Raw genomic sequence first — 15,345 nt, forward strand, 5'->3', positions numbered from 1 at the left:
TTGTGACAAGTGAAAAATGGCTGACACATGTCTTGCATGCAACGAACAGCTTTCTGAGGATGAAGCGTTTCTAACATGCTCAGAGTGTTGTTATGTGTATCATCTTGGCACATGTTCAGGGGTAAGTGAAGCCACATACAAGAAAAAGGCAGGAACTGCAAAAAAAAGCATGGGAATGCCCAACATGCAAAACAGCTAAGGCTCGAAGCAACCATAGTGGCAAGAAAACAGGCGAGGAACCAGAAATGAATCTTGCAAGTGAAATTGCAGATGTTCGTCTCGTGCTCACAGAAGTACTTGAGATCAAATCGAAAATCGACGCACTAGGAGAGATAAAGGCCACTGTGGATGGTATTGAGCAGTTTATGCAGGAAATGTCCACAAAATACGACGAAGTTTTGTCAAAAATGAAACAACAGGATGCAGATATATCTGCCCTCGGAAAGCGAGTGGAAAAACTCGAGGTTCTGGTAGCAGAACAAGAAAACCAGGAATTAAGGCAACAAGTTAACGAACTAGAGCAGTACAGCAGACGCCAAAATTTAGAGATACTTGGCTGCCCGATCATGAAAATGAAAACCTACTGGAAAAGCTTAATGTCTTGGCCACTGATCTCGAACTTCCGCTGCTTTCCAGGGCAGATGTCGAGGCTGTTCATCGATTGCCCTCACGGTCTATCAAGGAGAGCACTAACAACGGGAGTGCTAGTAGTGACAGTGAGGTCGGGGAGAGTTCTAAGAAGGTTACACATGTTCTTGTACGCTTCGTATCCTGTTCAACCAGAGACGCATGGCTTGTAAAAAAGGGACAGCTAAAGGAAGCGAAATCTAAAATCTTCTTCAATGAAAACCTGACAGCACAGAACAAGGCGCTCTTTTGGAAAATGAAAAAAACGGCCAAAGAAAAAGAGTATGAGTTTGCCTGGTTGAAGAATGGAAAAATGTTTGTTCGTCGTGGCCCCCGCAGCCGAGTTATCAGGATTAGGACGACTAATTATCTGGATAAGATACGTTGAGTAACAGGCCGTATGCACACCACGGTAACTGATAGCAGCACCCTTGAAAATAACAGCCCCATTCGCATATTCTTATCATGATGCTGATTCGTTCAAACATTACACGCGTCTACGAGAAAAAAATCAACTTTCCTTATTCCATCTCAATGCGCAAAGCCTTCGGAATAAACAGGATTCTGTGGAAACACTCCTAAACGCACTAGACCATAAATTTGAATTTTTAGCTTTCACTGAAACTTGGTTTACCAATGATTATGATGTCATACAATTTCCAGGATACAAATGCGTACCTATTTCACGGAGTAATAAGAGAGGGGGAGGTGTGGCCATTTATGTAATGAACTACCTAAATTATGTCACCATAGAAGACTTCTGTGTCATAGATCAGCACTTTGAGTGTGTCATGTTAAAATGTGTTGGTACCATATTTGCTGTTATATACAGGCCGCCTTCTGGATCACAGGCAATGTTTTTAGTATTTCTTGAAAATATGTTAGAACAGTGCATGCAGTTTAAGTTGCCTGTAGTTATTTGTGGTGATTTCAATATCGATCTCTTATTGCCTGAATCTAATCAGCAAAGGATGCTTGATACTTTTTTCTCATTTGGTTGTGAAAATGTAATACATATGCCAACTAGAGTGACTGATATGTGCCATACTTTACTATATGTGTGCTTCACAAGCTACAAAAAGGATGATGTTCAAGCAGGTCTACTGACAGCTGATGTTAGTTTGGTTTGGTTTGGTTTTGTGGGGTTTAACGTCCCAAAGCGACTAAGGCTATGAGAGACGCCGTAGTGGAGGGCTCCGGAAATTTCGACCACCTGGGGTTCTTTAACGTGCACTGACATCGCACAGTACACGGGCCTCTAGAATTTCTCCTCCAAAGAAATTCTAGCCGCCGCGGCCGGGATCGAACCCGCGTCTTTTGGGTCAGCAGCCGAGCACCATAGCCACTGAGCCACCGCGGCGGCAGCTGATGTTAGTGACCATTTGCTTATTTTCATGTTATTTAAACCATACTTTACAACACAGAGTCATTCCAAAATCAGTGCACCGATTACATATAGAATCATTAATGAAGCAAGGACCAAAATATTTAGAAACTTAGTAGCAGAAACAAGTTGGGCAGAGGTTTTTCAACTGTCTGACCCCGTTGCAGCATATGACGTCTTTATTAAAACAGTTACCGAGCTCTATAATCAAGCCTTTCCTACAGTGCAATTCAAAGAGTGTAAAAAAACCATAAAACCATGGATAAATGCTGAACTTCTGAAAAGAATTAGAAATCGTGACAGACTATTTGCCTCTTTTGTAAGAACGAAAAATATAGACAGTTTGATTGAGTATAAACGAATTCGTAACAAGTTAAGCTCTGATATTAAAAAAGCCAGGACCAGTTATTACGAACATAAGTTTACTGATATCTGCAACAACCCTAAGCAGGCATGGAATACCGTAAACAAGGTAATGTCCAAAAATGAAAGAGACGGCATCTCTGAACTCGTTATAAATGGTGTGCCTTACACAGGGACGTCGCTTGCTGACAAACTTAATAATAATTTTCTCATATCAGGGGCTTCAAGTAAATCTCAGGCAAGTAACTGTGATTTTAACGTATCTCACATCCAACATCGAAAGCTCAATGTTCATGTTTCCAACTACAGAATTGGAAATCTGCACAGTAATCAAAAACTTAAAAAGTAGCAGTGCATGTGGTGCTGATGATATTAAAGTTCTACCTATAAAATCCGTTAGTCACATGATTAGTCAGCCACTTACGCATATATGCAACCTGATTTTGAGTAGCGGAATATTTCCAGACAAATTAAAAATTGCAAAAGTCTCCATCATACACAAGGGAGGCGATAGAAATTACATAAATAACTATAGACCAATTTCAGTACTACCAGTCCTCTCGAAAGTAGTTGAACAGGCTATCAACATCAGACTACTAAACTTCTGCAAGCGAAACGATATCATCGCAGAACAGCAATATGGATTTCAGAAAGAGAAATCTACTGAAATGGCGCTAATAAAAATTAAGGATCAGATAATAGACAATTTTGAGCAGAAAATATATACAATAGGTGTTTTTCTTGACCTTAAAAAGGCATTCGATTCTATCAAGCACCCGATATTGTTGTACGAGTTATATAAATATGGCATTAGAGGAACGGCTCTCACATTAATAAAGGATTACCTCTCAAATCGTCAACAGTACACGAACATTCCGAATGCAAAGTCCAGCTTAGGTCTGATACATTATGGAGTTCCGCAAGGATCAATCCTTGGGCCACTGTTATTTCTTCTTTATATAAATGATGTAATTAACGTGCCCTCTACACCAGAAATAGTACTGTACGCTGACGATACCAATGTATTCTTCTGCGGACAAGATCTGGAAGCCCTCCAAGTACAAACCAATATATGGCTGCAAAACTTATCCACATGGCTCCGCACTAACGAACTGCAGTTAAACACTAAAAAAACTAAGTACATTATATTCCGTGCACGTAACAAGTGCATTAAACAAGAAACACTGATTCAATTTCGTGATGAATCTATTGAACGTGCAATATCACATAAATTTCTTTGCGTCATATTTCACGAAGATCTCGACTGGTCCCCTCACGTTGAAAAAGTTCGCACAGGTATCTCTAGGTCCATTGGTATCATGTATAAATTAAAAGACCTTTTGCCTATGTGGCTAAAGAAACAACTATACTACACACTGGTACATTCGCGTTTTCACTATTGTCTTCTTGTTTGGGGCACAGCACCTAAAACAAGCATAGAAAACATGTACTTATTACAAAAGAAATTTCTGCGACTAATGGATAATGCACCATACCTTAGCCACACTGCCCCATTGTTTAGGAACACCAATTGCTTACACTGTGGAATGTTATAAACAAAAAGATAGTGTTAGCCACTTACCAACAAATGCATTCTGATCCTGCAGCCTTTTGCCATAAGTATCTCACGAAACCACACAGCTACAACATACGGCACATAAGTTATAATAAGGAAAAAATACGTACGAACTACGGCGCCCAGAAACATAGCTACAGAATTTCTAGTTTTTTAAACGATCACCATTTTGCTGTAAACATTATTCAAGAAAGCAAATCATTGAAAGCTTTCAAAAATTGCATCACCATGTATCTGTTGTCACTCCAGGCATAACCACTCTTTTCGTTTTTTTTATTCTGTTGTCTCTCATAGTAATTCTCCAACTGTAGATAAATGTTCAAGATGAAATTACTGCAGTTCACTGTTAACCATTCATTTCTGTATTTCCATTTTCGTTTTTGTGTCTATTTCATGCGCTGAATGTCTTGTGCTCTCGAATGGGAGCAGGAAGGGCGTGTACACTTTGTCAGGCATCCATTTGCCTTTTAGTCTGCGCCCTAGGCAACTGTACCATTGAGTTGTCTAAATAAACACTTTGACTTTGACTAGTTCGCAGTTGGTAGCCAGGTGCTGGAAGTAGTAAGAGGATATGTCTATTTAGGGCAGGTAGTGACAGCTGATCCAGATAATGAGAGGGAAATAACTAGAAGAATAAGAACGGGGTGGAGCGCATATGGCAGGTTATCTCAGATCATGAATGGCAGTTTACCAATATTCCTCAAGAGAAAAGTATACAACAGCTGTATCCTACCGGTACTCACCTATGGGGCAGAAACGTGGAGGCTAACAAAGAGGGTTCAGCTTAAGTTAAGGAGAACGCAGCGAGCTATGGAAAGAAAAATGATGGGTGGAACGTTAAGAGATCGGAAGCGGGCGGAGTGGGTGAGAGAACAAACGCGGGTTAATGATATACTAGTCGAAATCAAGAGCAAAAAATGGGCTTGGGCAGGGCATGTAATGCGATGGCAAGATAACCGCTGGCCTTTAAGGAAAACGGAGGGAATTCCAAGAGAAGGCAAACGTAGCAGGAGGCGGCAGAAAGTTAGCCGGGCGGATGATAATAATTGAATTGTTTTTAGGCGCAAAAAACAGACAAGGCACATAGGTAAGTGACAGGACGACGCGCCAACTTCCAACTGATTTTATTGCATGCATGAAACGTACTTATATAGCTTGGCGTCAGATGCGCAGGAGGGTCACCTAAAGCTCTGGAACGACATGATAAAGCGCGCTCCAGGAATTTCTTTTCACAGTTATACAATACAGCTGATGTGTCGCTTACGCACAAGTCGCCTTTCTTTCTGATAAAAAATGCTTCTATCAGCTCCCTAGCATTAGTGTCATTGCTTTTGCCCAGAATGCGCACATCAGTGAAGCATGGCTCACAATTGCGGGACGGGCACTTACTAATGTGCTTACTTAGATGTGTGCCTTCTTTTTTCTGCTCTACGTTTCTCTCATGTGCCCTCGTTCGCTAATTCAGGCACCTGCCTGTCGGACCTATGTAGGAGTTCCCGCAAGACAGGGGGATTTCGTACACAACCCCTTAAGCACATTTCACGAACGGTCTCCTGTGCTTTGTTCCGCAACCTCGTTCCTTGGTGTTCTCTTTATCGGTACGGGAGCAAAGGCCATCTAGCTTTCTCGGTGCCGAAAAGGCGAGCCTTATAGCATGGCGGCTGGCAACTCTTTTCAAATTATTGGGCCACACGATGCACGTACGGCACCACCACAGGTCTTACCTCTTCTCGAGGGACCTCTGGCCTAGCTCTACCAGTACTATTCGTTCTCTTGTTTAGGAGACATTCAATCAAAAAGGAAGGCGACTTGAGCGTAAGCGACACATCAGTTGTATTGTATAACTGTGAAAAGAAATTCGTGGAGCGCGCCTTATCTCGTCGTTCCAGAGCTTTAGGTGACCCTCCTGCGCATGTGACGACAAGCTATATAAGTACTTTTCATGCACGCAATAAAGTCAGTAGGAAGTTAGCGCTTGGCCCTGTCTATGTATCTTGTCTGTTTTTTGCGCTTAAAAACTATTCAATTATGAACCTTAACCAACTAGACCAGCAGCAAGTGCTCTTGGATGATGATAAGAAGTTCGCGGGTATACGGGGGCCGCAACTGGCAAAGGGCAGGGTTAATTGGAAAGACAAGGGAGAGTCCTTTACCTTGCACTGAGAATAGTAAGGCTGATGATGATGATCATGATGATGATGCTGGTGGAGGTGGGCGATGATAGTGTTCGCAGTTGCACTTTGCAGCTCTATCAAAATATTGACAGAGCTCTCCTCACTGTCCCTTTAAGCTGCGAAAGGAATGGAGCGGCAGCTTTGAAAGGAGAGGGTAAAAGCGCAATCTCCTTCTCTCCTTAGCAACCGGCGTGCCAGGGAGGGGCGCAGCTGTGCATAGCAACCGTGACGCCACACTGTAGAAGTAGAACGAGCGCATGCGCGTCGGCGGTGGCAGCTACACCGCCGCTCCTTTGCCAGACGTCTCGTTGTAGTCGAGTGAGTGAGACGCGTGGCTCCGAAGCGGCCCGATGATTCCGCCAAAAACTGTTCGGGGATGCGGCAGTGATTTGACCACAAGGCTTTCGCCATGCACACTTTAGAATTTCCAAAGTGTATTCGGTATTGTTTTAGGATAGGAAATGCGCAGTATCTGTCACCCACAGCTGCGAAACCAATAGAGAGGGGTCTTGGAAAGCAGAGCGTAAATTGTAAATTGGTTACAAACCAATTTGTAAATTCGTTTTTATGGGAAGGAAGTACAGAGTATCGCAGTATCTGTCTCACACATCTCGGTGGACACCTGAAGCAGAGGGAAGGCGCATAACTGCCCTCTTGGAACAGTGGACACCTCAGTCGTGCTTTAAGCTACGTGGCGGCAGTGACAGATGTGTGCTGCATGCTTTGGCATTGACAACGCTGTGCCAGAAAGGCTGCCACCTGCCAGGGTGGCAGGGTGGGTGGGGACTTTAAAGTAGATATAAAGACAAGCGGGAATTTCTCACCACTTATACGGGAGAACATCCTCTTCCTCTCGCTCGTAACGGCTCCCACAGCTGTGACAACCTCGCGAAATACTTGCTCAGACGTCCTTTTTGAAAACCAGGCACTGGTACAGCAAGTAGGGCATAAATCAATCTATTTCGGTAGTTAAGAACTTCTTGTTGGGCGAGTTGGTGCATACTGTTGTAGGTACGAATTGCGCACAAAAAGACACACACAGGAAATTGTCGCGCAGGGTTGATTTGCCTCCTTATCCTTTCCTTCCCCTCTTTGTAGGCACGTGTGCACACTGCCTATAAAGCGGCACTAAATCGAATAAACACCAGTTGATAGTTTGCGCTCTTTCAGTCTCCCTCGTGTCTTTCCTGTGTGTGTCTTTTTGTGCGCAATTCGTACCTACAACAATCTATTTCGCCGTCCACAAAGCTTCCTTCATGGCAATCAAGAACTGTTAGTGGAGTGTTTCTTGAAGAAGGAATATGTGTGAAAAAAAACAAGTTGTCTGTAATTGTACATACGTGTCTTGCTCGGATTCTTTGCCTGAATCTATCGAAAAGCTGAAATAGCTGATGAGCTGCGCTCAAATTTCGCATTAGGAAATAACGTAATTGTCGGCAATTTTTAAGGAAGGAAGGAAGGGAAAACTTTATTTACACTAATGGTTTTTCCTGCGGTTTGGGGGCATCTTCAGAGACGTCTTGGTTCTACCCCCAGGAGCCTTCTCTGTCGCAGTCGTCCGCCTCTAATCAATCGTCGGTTGACATCAGTCCAGGGCTCCGCTGGCCAGTGCCGCCTGTTGAGCTCGCTGCACCAGACCTTGTTGGTCTTCACAGCGGTCGCTGGACAGCAGAGTCTCCCACTGCTCCGCACTCGGGTTTTGTATTTTGGGGACCACGTGTATGTTTTGGCAGGCCCATGTGATGTGGTATAGAGTAGGTTTTTCGTCGCACCAGGGACATTTGTCCGTGTATATCGTAGGGTGCATTTTGTTTAGTATATGTAGGTTTGGGAAAGAGCCTGTTTGTAATTGTCTCCAAGTGACAGCTTCCTCTCTGCTGAGAGATTTGTGCGGTGGGGGATATCGCATTCTTCTGCCTCCATAGTTTTGTAGTATGGCCGAATATTCCCTGGGTGCTGCGCGAGTTCCGCGGTCTCGTCGGATGCTCGGAAAGGAATGTATCCTCGAGCTATCCTGTCGGCCTCTTCGTTCCCTGCCACCCCCGTGTGCTCCGGTACCCACACAATTTTGTGTGGGATCTTGTCGTTTTGTTCTTCCTGGTTTTTAATTCTGTCGCTCGCTGCGAGGAGTATACGGAGCGCGTGAGGACCTATCCTGCCATTCATGTAATTTCGGCAGGCTGTTTGAGAGTCCGTGAGTATTGTTAGTGACCGCCCGGTTCTATAGCCCTCCGCCACCGCTAAAGCAACGGCTACTTCCTCGGACTCTGCAGCTGTGCAGCCTCGGAGAGACGCGCTGGTCATTTCGCGTAAAGACGAATCTACCACCGCCGCTACAGCGATTTTGGTATCTCCTCCTCTCCAAGACGCGTCTGTATACACGGTAGTGGCTTGAGGAGCGTATATTTTCTCGATGAATTCGGCCCTCGCTTCTCTTCTGCCTCGATGGAGGTTGGGATCCATGTTTTTTGGTATTGGAGTTACCTTGAGGGTCTTGCGAAGCTCGTCAGGGATCGTTGCCGTCCTCGACATTTCTCGCATCTGCTCGCGGTATCCGAGCCTCTGCAGGAGCGCTCTTCCTGTCGTTGTTTGCAACAGCCTGAGTTTTTGCGACTCAAGCTGCGCCTCTCGTAGCTCCTCAAAGGTGTTGTGTAATCCCAGGGCCATGAGTTTTTCTGTAGACGTGTAGCGTGGTAGTCGGAGCGCTGTCTTATACGCTTTGCGTAGCAGGGCATCCGCTTGTTGTATTTCGTTTTTGTTGAGGCACTGGTAGGGTAGGCTGTACGTGATTCGACTAACTACTAGGCTTCTTACTAGTTTTAATGTGTCCTCTTCACGCATGCCATGTCGTCTGTTGGTGATGCGGGTGATCATGCGTGCGACTTGTAGCGTTGCTGCTTTCAGTAATGTAAAAGTGTGAGTACTGCGCTGGTTGGATTGAACCCACATGCCCTAAATTCTTATTGTTGACTTTTCGGATATGGGTGTCCCTTCTAGGTAGACGTTGAGTTTTAGGTCCTCGTTCGTTGGGACGGTCCGGTTTTGCTTGCCTCTCCAGACTCTCAGCAGTTCCGATTTCTCGGTCGAGCATGCGAGTCCTCTTTCTGCGAGGTATTGCTCTACACAAGAGGCCGCTTGCTGTAGCCTTTCTTCCTTCTCTCCGAGACAGCCCGTGTTTGTCCAGACTGTTATATCGTCAGCATACATTGCATGTCTGATGCCTTCGAAGTAATAATGCCTAAACCTGGTAAAAAGCTACAAATTGAAAACCTCAGGCAATTTTTAAGGCGGAAGCCTTTAATGCCTCATCGTTGTAAGCAGGAGCTGTCGACAGAAATGTCACGCTTTTCAGTTGGTCGAAACGGTCGTGACATCACAGTGCGCGAATTTCAAACCGGGCCAATTGTACTTTGGCTGCTAACCATGCAACCAATTAAAGGGATCGTATAGTGATGCTCCAAGTAAGTTTGAGTTTAGTTAATTCCTTACTTAACCAATTAGTCCAGTTAACCTTTCTAGTCAGACCAGATAAATAAATAAAACCGAGTAAGAAATTGGCCGAGCTTGGGAATCGAACCACGATCTCCGGAGCGCGAGTCGAGCACGCTACCACTCCGCCATGCCAGCTCGACGGTTTGGAATGAACAAAGGTGTGTCTAGTGAATACGGTGTCTTCGTTCACTCCCATCTTTCTCCCTTCCCGTTACGGCGAGGTTTAGGCCTACACCGAGATATGAGAGACAGATACATTTCCTTTCCTCAAAACCAATTTACCGACGAGCCAGGCGTATTTGTCCGCGTTTCAGATTACTCCAAATTGTCGTGACGTCACCACGCGCGAATTTTGACGGGTGTCCACCGAAATATGTGAGACAGTTACTGCGCAACTTGCTTTCCTCATATACAATTTTCGACTAGTGTCTACTGAGATATGTGAGACAGTTAATGCATAATTTCCTTTCCTCATTTACAATTCTAACTTTCTTCACTACGGCCCCTCTTTCTTCTTCTTTCACTCACACTTCCTCCCTTCCTGTACCGTGCGGCTCAGCTGTCCACCGAGACGACAGAGAATTACAGCCCCATTTCCTTTCCTTAAAAAGCGTTGCGTTCAAAGGGCAACGCATCGCGCCGAACGGGTGGTGGCATTCCGTGGACTCCCTGGCAGCGGTACAACACGCTGTCGCGTTCCACTCCTAAAGGCGAAGCTTAAGCGTCATTAATTGGCAGTTAATTAATGCACCAACAAAATGTGAACTGAACAATCGCGTAGCAGAATGCAGCACTCAGGCTTTCGCCTTTGACCACTTTAGCCGCTAAAGTTCCTCGTAATTTTTCTTTCTTTTTGTCGCCACCTGTTTGTATGAGTTCCTCTGTTCTCGCGCCATAGTTATTTTCAACGTTCCTGTCATGTGTATATAAATTTATTCATTCCAGCGTGGTCACTACACTATTAAGCTGGGTCTCATGCCGGCCGGGGCAGCCGAATATCGATGGTGCTGAAATGCGAAACATCCTCATGCGCTGCGAAAGTCAACGCGCAAGCGGTCAAAATTAATCAGGAGCCCTACGCTACGGTGTCTGCCACATCGCATGAGAGACGATGTCGTTCTCAGTTTCGTTACTCTCACTGCGACAATATTGAATGGTCTCGTCTTTTGCGCGCACGTTAGCACGTTAATGGGGCTCATCTGATCGTCCTCATCACAACTCCATTCAGCACTGCTGGTTGTGTCGTCCTCCAGGTTGACAACAATAGCCGGTCATTGGCCAACAAGATCGCCAATGATCAGCCCTCTGTGCTATCTTCTCCTTCTTCTTCCTGTGTTGTGTTCGCGCTGCTGATACATATACCAAAGATGTTGTCCGGTTTTTCTTTTGTGTGTGCGTGTTCAGTGCAATAATCCTTCAGTTGCTAGTCGGCGCCTGTCCCGTCGTCTTCTTTTTCTTGTCCTTGTTCCTGCGCTGTTTTCCTCAAGATGTACCAACTCGCTCAACTCGCCGTTTTACTGATGATCCAGTTTCCTCAGCACATTTTCCTCATTGATAACATGCTGCTCGTAATTCTTTCATTTCTCAGCAGTCACTTGCATGATGCCTTGCCAAAGCAGAGGCTCCACGTCTTGGAGCTTAAAGTTCTTGTTTTGACTGGCAACGCTTCGCATCGCTCCAAACATGCTCTATCGGGTTCAGTTGGCAGTGGTAGGGTGGTAGGCGCACAACGAGATGGCCAGCAGCTTCGGCGATGCAGTCCACACGGTATCGGTGCCCACCTGTGTTCACGTCGTTGACAAGCTTCATGAGATCGGCTTTCACCACGTCGCTGCTCCACGCGACACCTTTTCCGGGCAGCTAAGTCTGTAGGTCCTTCATGAAGCTACTGATCCGCCGCACTTTATCCTGCTTTACATATTGATATGAAGCGTTGTCCATCACAGTAAAGCTGCCGTCTTCTTCGGGGACAACGTTTGGCCCGGCTTCAACGTCTGCGTTGTCTACTGGTAAAGCGTTCGTTCCCTCCCCTGGGTGAGTTCTGCCGACCTCTTGATGAGCGCATTCGTACCTGAACTACCCCCGCTCTCGACGCGAAAACCTTCAAGAAGCCAGCTGCGATCGCCTACCTGGGAAAACAGCGCACTATCGGGGCAGGGCACACAGGCGACACAACTGGCTCGGCCTACGCCATGTTGGAAAATGGCGACGCATCACTGCCTTGCAGCAGGCCTCAGCAGAGCTGTGCTCGTACGGGCATTGTGTGTTAGTTAAACCAGTGTTTGAAGCACTCTATGCCATTTAAATCTACCAGTCCAAATTATGTTTTCATTTGCTATGCTTATTGTTTGATTAATAGCCCTACGCTGCTCAAATACTTCAGGGACTATTTTTTGTGTTCCTGCACCCCTGATTGGTCGTGACAGCTCTGCCTCCTGTAGTGCTGCAAACATCTTGTGAGACGAAGTATAGAAAGTGGTAATATCGGAATGTGCTCATCCGACGAACTAACCCTAATTAATCCGCACACAAATTTACCTATATCCATAATATCCTGTGTCCGGGTGGGCCTATTTCAAAGTTTTTGGGGTGCTCTGGAATTTTCAGGGGGTGGGCCAGCTTCCCTTTGCTATAGCATTCTGTTCTTTAAGATTGTGGTCAAGAAGGTCCCCAAGTTTCATTGAACCTATAGTGAGTCTAAACTGCTAGTGCTTCCAATGAATGTTGAAATGTAAAAGTAAGGAGAGAAGAAAAATGGTAGAAAAAAAGGAAGAAAGAAAAGGCAGGCGTGGTTCCCTACCTGCATTAGGTCTCTCACAATCTAAGGAAGGTAGGGCAACGTTCTGGCATAAAAGTAGTATTCACGGCACCTAAGAAGCTTTTGAATGTGTGCATAAAGAGCTACCCTACACCCGAACGCGGAAACCTCAGTGTAGAATTAAGCACAGAAATGCCCACGTTCCTTGCAGGAAGGGAGTGGTATATGAAATTTCATATTCATGTGGTCGGCACTACATAGGGCAATCGGACAGGTGTTTGAATGTGCGCCTCTTAGAGCACAACAATAAGTTAAAAACATCACCCCAGAAGGCCATCTGGCGGTCTATTGCAAAATTTGTGACGAAGAAGCACCTTGCCACCACCTGTTTGATAAGACCGTCATTTGGTATCAGCACCATAACGACTTGACTAGAGAAGTCAAGGAAGCGTGTGAGTTAGCATGGGCAGGAGATCAATGCGTCTGCAGGCCGTCTGTGGCATTTTCAAGGGAATAGCTCGATTTCATGGCATGACGGCATGTGGCATTTTGTTATCTGATCTTTCTATCGGCTATGTCAGTAGTGCATATATGCTCCTGGCCTGCAACAAATCCGCCGTGCTGAAAGTAAGCGCTTGCCCCGTATCGCCGTTTTCCTGCGTTCTTCCCGCGCTATGATTACTGTGTTACAATGAGTTACCAACCTGCCCAAGCCTATTCCGCTCATAAGTAATCAACCTCCAAAAAGATTGCAAAATTCCCCTGCCAAAAATGCCCTGCCAAGTGTGCAAACAGCTGTACGCCATAGTGATCAGAAGTAACTAGTGGCAGAGATCTGACAAATCCAGCATCGACCACTTATCGAGTAGTGGCATGGTCGCTATTGCTGCTTAAAGCGCTGTCCGATCGGCTAACGGAGCATGCCCATTGGCCGCATTCCCCTCCCACCAACCAGCAGTGCAGGACGTCTGCTAACCGTTGCTAATCTCCATGAAACTCGGGACGCCACCTGCAAAACCCCGATGTATTACCTGAACTGAAGATGCCCTCCAGTTTGTCTCGCTGCCACGGACCGCTCTTTAGATTCTCGCCTGGTGGCATTTAGAAATGCTTATTTTCATTCAGTTTGTGCGGCAGGCTGCCGAACGCAGAGGCCGCTGCGTGTGGCAAACCGCGTTCGGATCGTGAACCTCTGGTAGCAAGCTGCTTAGACTTCCGTCGCCCTGACCTTCGTCTGAGAAGAAAGCCATCATGGTGCTCTTCGAACACTTGAAAGGCATAGACTTGGGTGCGCACTCTAACCTGGCTGTGTGCATTCTCTGCTCCTAAGGATTAGTCGTCAACACGGTCACTTTGGCTTGGGGGGAAAACACAGCGCACTCCTAAGACACGGACAAAGAGAGGCAAGACGATACAGCACTGTACTTCAAATTATTATTTTATTGTGGAGCAACATATATATACGTGCTTTCGGTCGCGTGCAAACACAGCAGCTGTTACTCATGTCTTCCCGCCCACTTTGCGAACGTATAACAGTGCTGTAGCGTCTTGCCTCTCTTTGTCTGTGTCAGGAGTGCGCTGTGTTTTTGCCCCAAGATGAACTACCAACTAGCCCGCTCTTCCACCCTTGCACACTTTGGTTTCTTTCATCGCCCTCCCCATGTCATCATCAACATTGTGAGTACGCCCCCTGCAGGACAAAGGCCTCTCTCATGCGTGGAACCGGTACGGACATGGCTGTATCATTCACGCACGCGCTCTTCTTGCTGCAGGCTTTGCTTCGTTCGACTGCAAGCCAACCTTTCCTGGGAAATCAACTTACCGGCTTATCTGCACACCGGTCACCGGACGGGGAATCGTCGCTCACCTGCCCGCCATGGACAACCACCAACTTTGACCGCAACGAAAGGGATGAGGAAATGTGCTTCAACGCTGAATTTGGCAGCTGCCTGCTTCTGCCCAACGATAATCCGATAATCCAGTCGGCTACAGACCGATAATCCAGTCGGCTACAGACTACAAAAGGCGCGGAACATCACTCAGCAGTTGGGGCGTGGAACCGGTACGGACATGGCTGTACCATTCACGCACGCGCTCTTCTTGCTGCAGGTTAGTGGCATCGATTTTCAGAGTAGGCATTCTGTATATGCTCTGCCGGTTCCACCCCCTCTGCTTTTTTCGAGTCTCATTTCGCATTCGTTCCGCCATAGTTGCTTGCGCCGAAAACGGCACCACTTCATGCTATATCGCCGTTTTGCATTTTATTTCCTTCTGTTGCTTCTGTGCGGAGACGTTGAGCTAAACCCGGGCCCTGGCGATGACACAGTCCTGCAACAGCTGCTAAGTGGTCAGCAGGAGATAAAAAACAAACTGTCTGACATTGAACAATACCAGGCTGAAAATAAGTCTGCAATGGCCAGCCTAAATACCCGCATAACAAAACTAGAATCGGTAATAGCTAAGATAGATGAAATGCAGTACACCGTGTTACAGTGTAAAAAAAAGTTGTGAAGCTCGGGATACAAGGCTGCGCACTCTGGAACGTAAACTGGATGACATTGAAAACCGCAGTAGGCGATGCAACTTGTTGTTCTTTGGTATTGAAGATAAAGACGAACGAGAATCACACCACACAGTAGAAAAGAAAGTGAAAGACCTATGCTCTTCCACGCTGAAATGCGACAACATTGCAATTGAAAGGGCACATCGCTTAGGGAAGTTTTCAGAAGATCGACCTCGACCGATTATCGCTAACTTCAATTCGTACAAAGATAAGCAAGCGGTTTTGTCAAACGCGAAGGAGCTTAAAGGATCCAAGATAAGCATATCGGAAGATTTTTCTGCGACCGTTAGAATGACAAGGAAGCGGTTGTTAGAATATAGCAAGGAGGTTAAAAAAGAAAGTGACAAAATGCATTTAAAGTACGATACCATGTACCTAAACGGTGTCAAGTATATATTTGTTGAATCG

At 45.9% G+C, this 15,345-nt stretch overlaps 1 long non-coding RNA gene and 1 pseudogene across 1 annotated transcript in view; one reads left to right on the forward strand and one right to left on the reverse strand.

The window, feature by feature from the left end:
* Positions 1–15,345, reverse strand: part of LOC149326640 (uncharacterized) — a 233,227-nt gene that overhangs the window by 190,719 nt on the left and 27,163 nt on the right. The gene's annotated exons all lie outside the window — the stretch shown is intronic.
* LOC149326642 (uncharacterized) lies at positions 17–1,015 on the forward strand (annotated as a pseudogene).

The sequence above is a fragment of the Amblyomma mixtum genome, chromosome 10 (assembly GCF_055824585.1).
Source record: "Amblyomma mixtum isolate Tamu chromosome 10, ASM5582458v1, whole genome shotgun sequence".
Lineage (NCBI taxonomy): Eukaryota > Metazoa > Arthropoda > Arachnida > Ixodida > Ixodidae > Amblyomma > Amblyomma mixtum.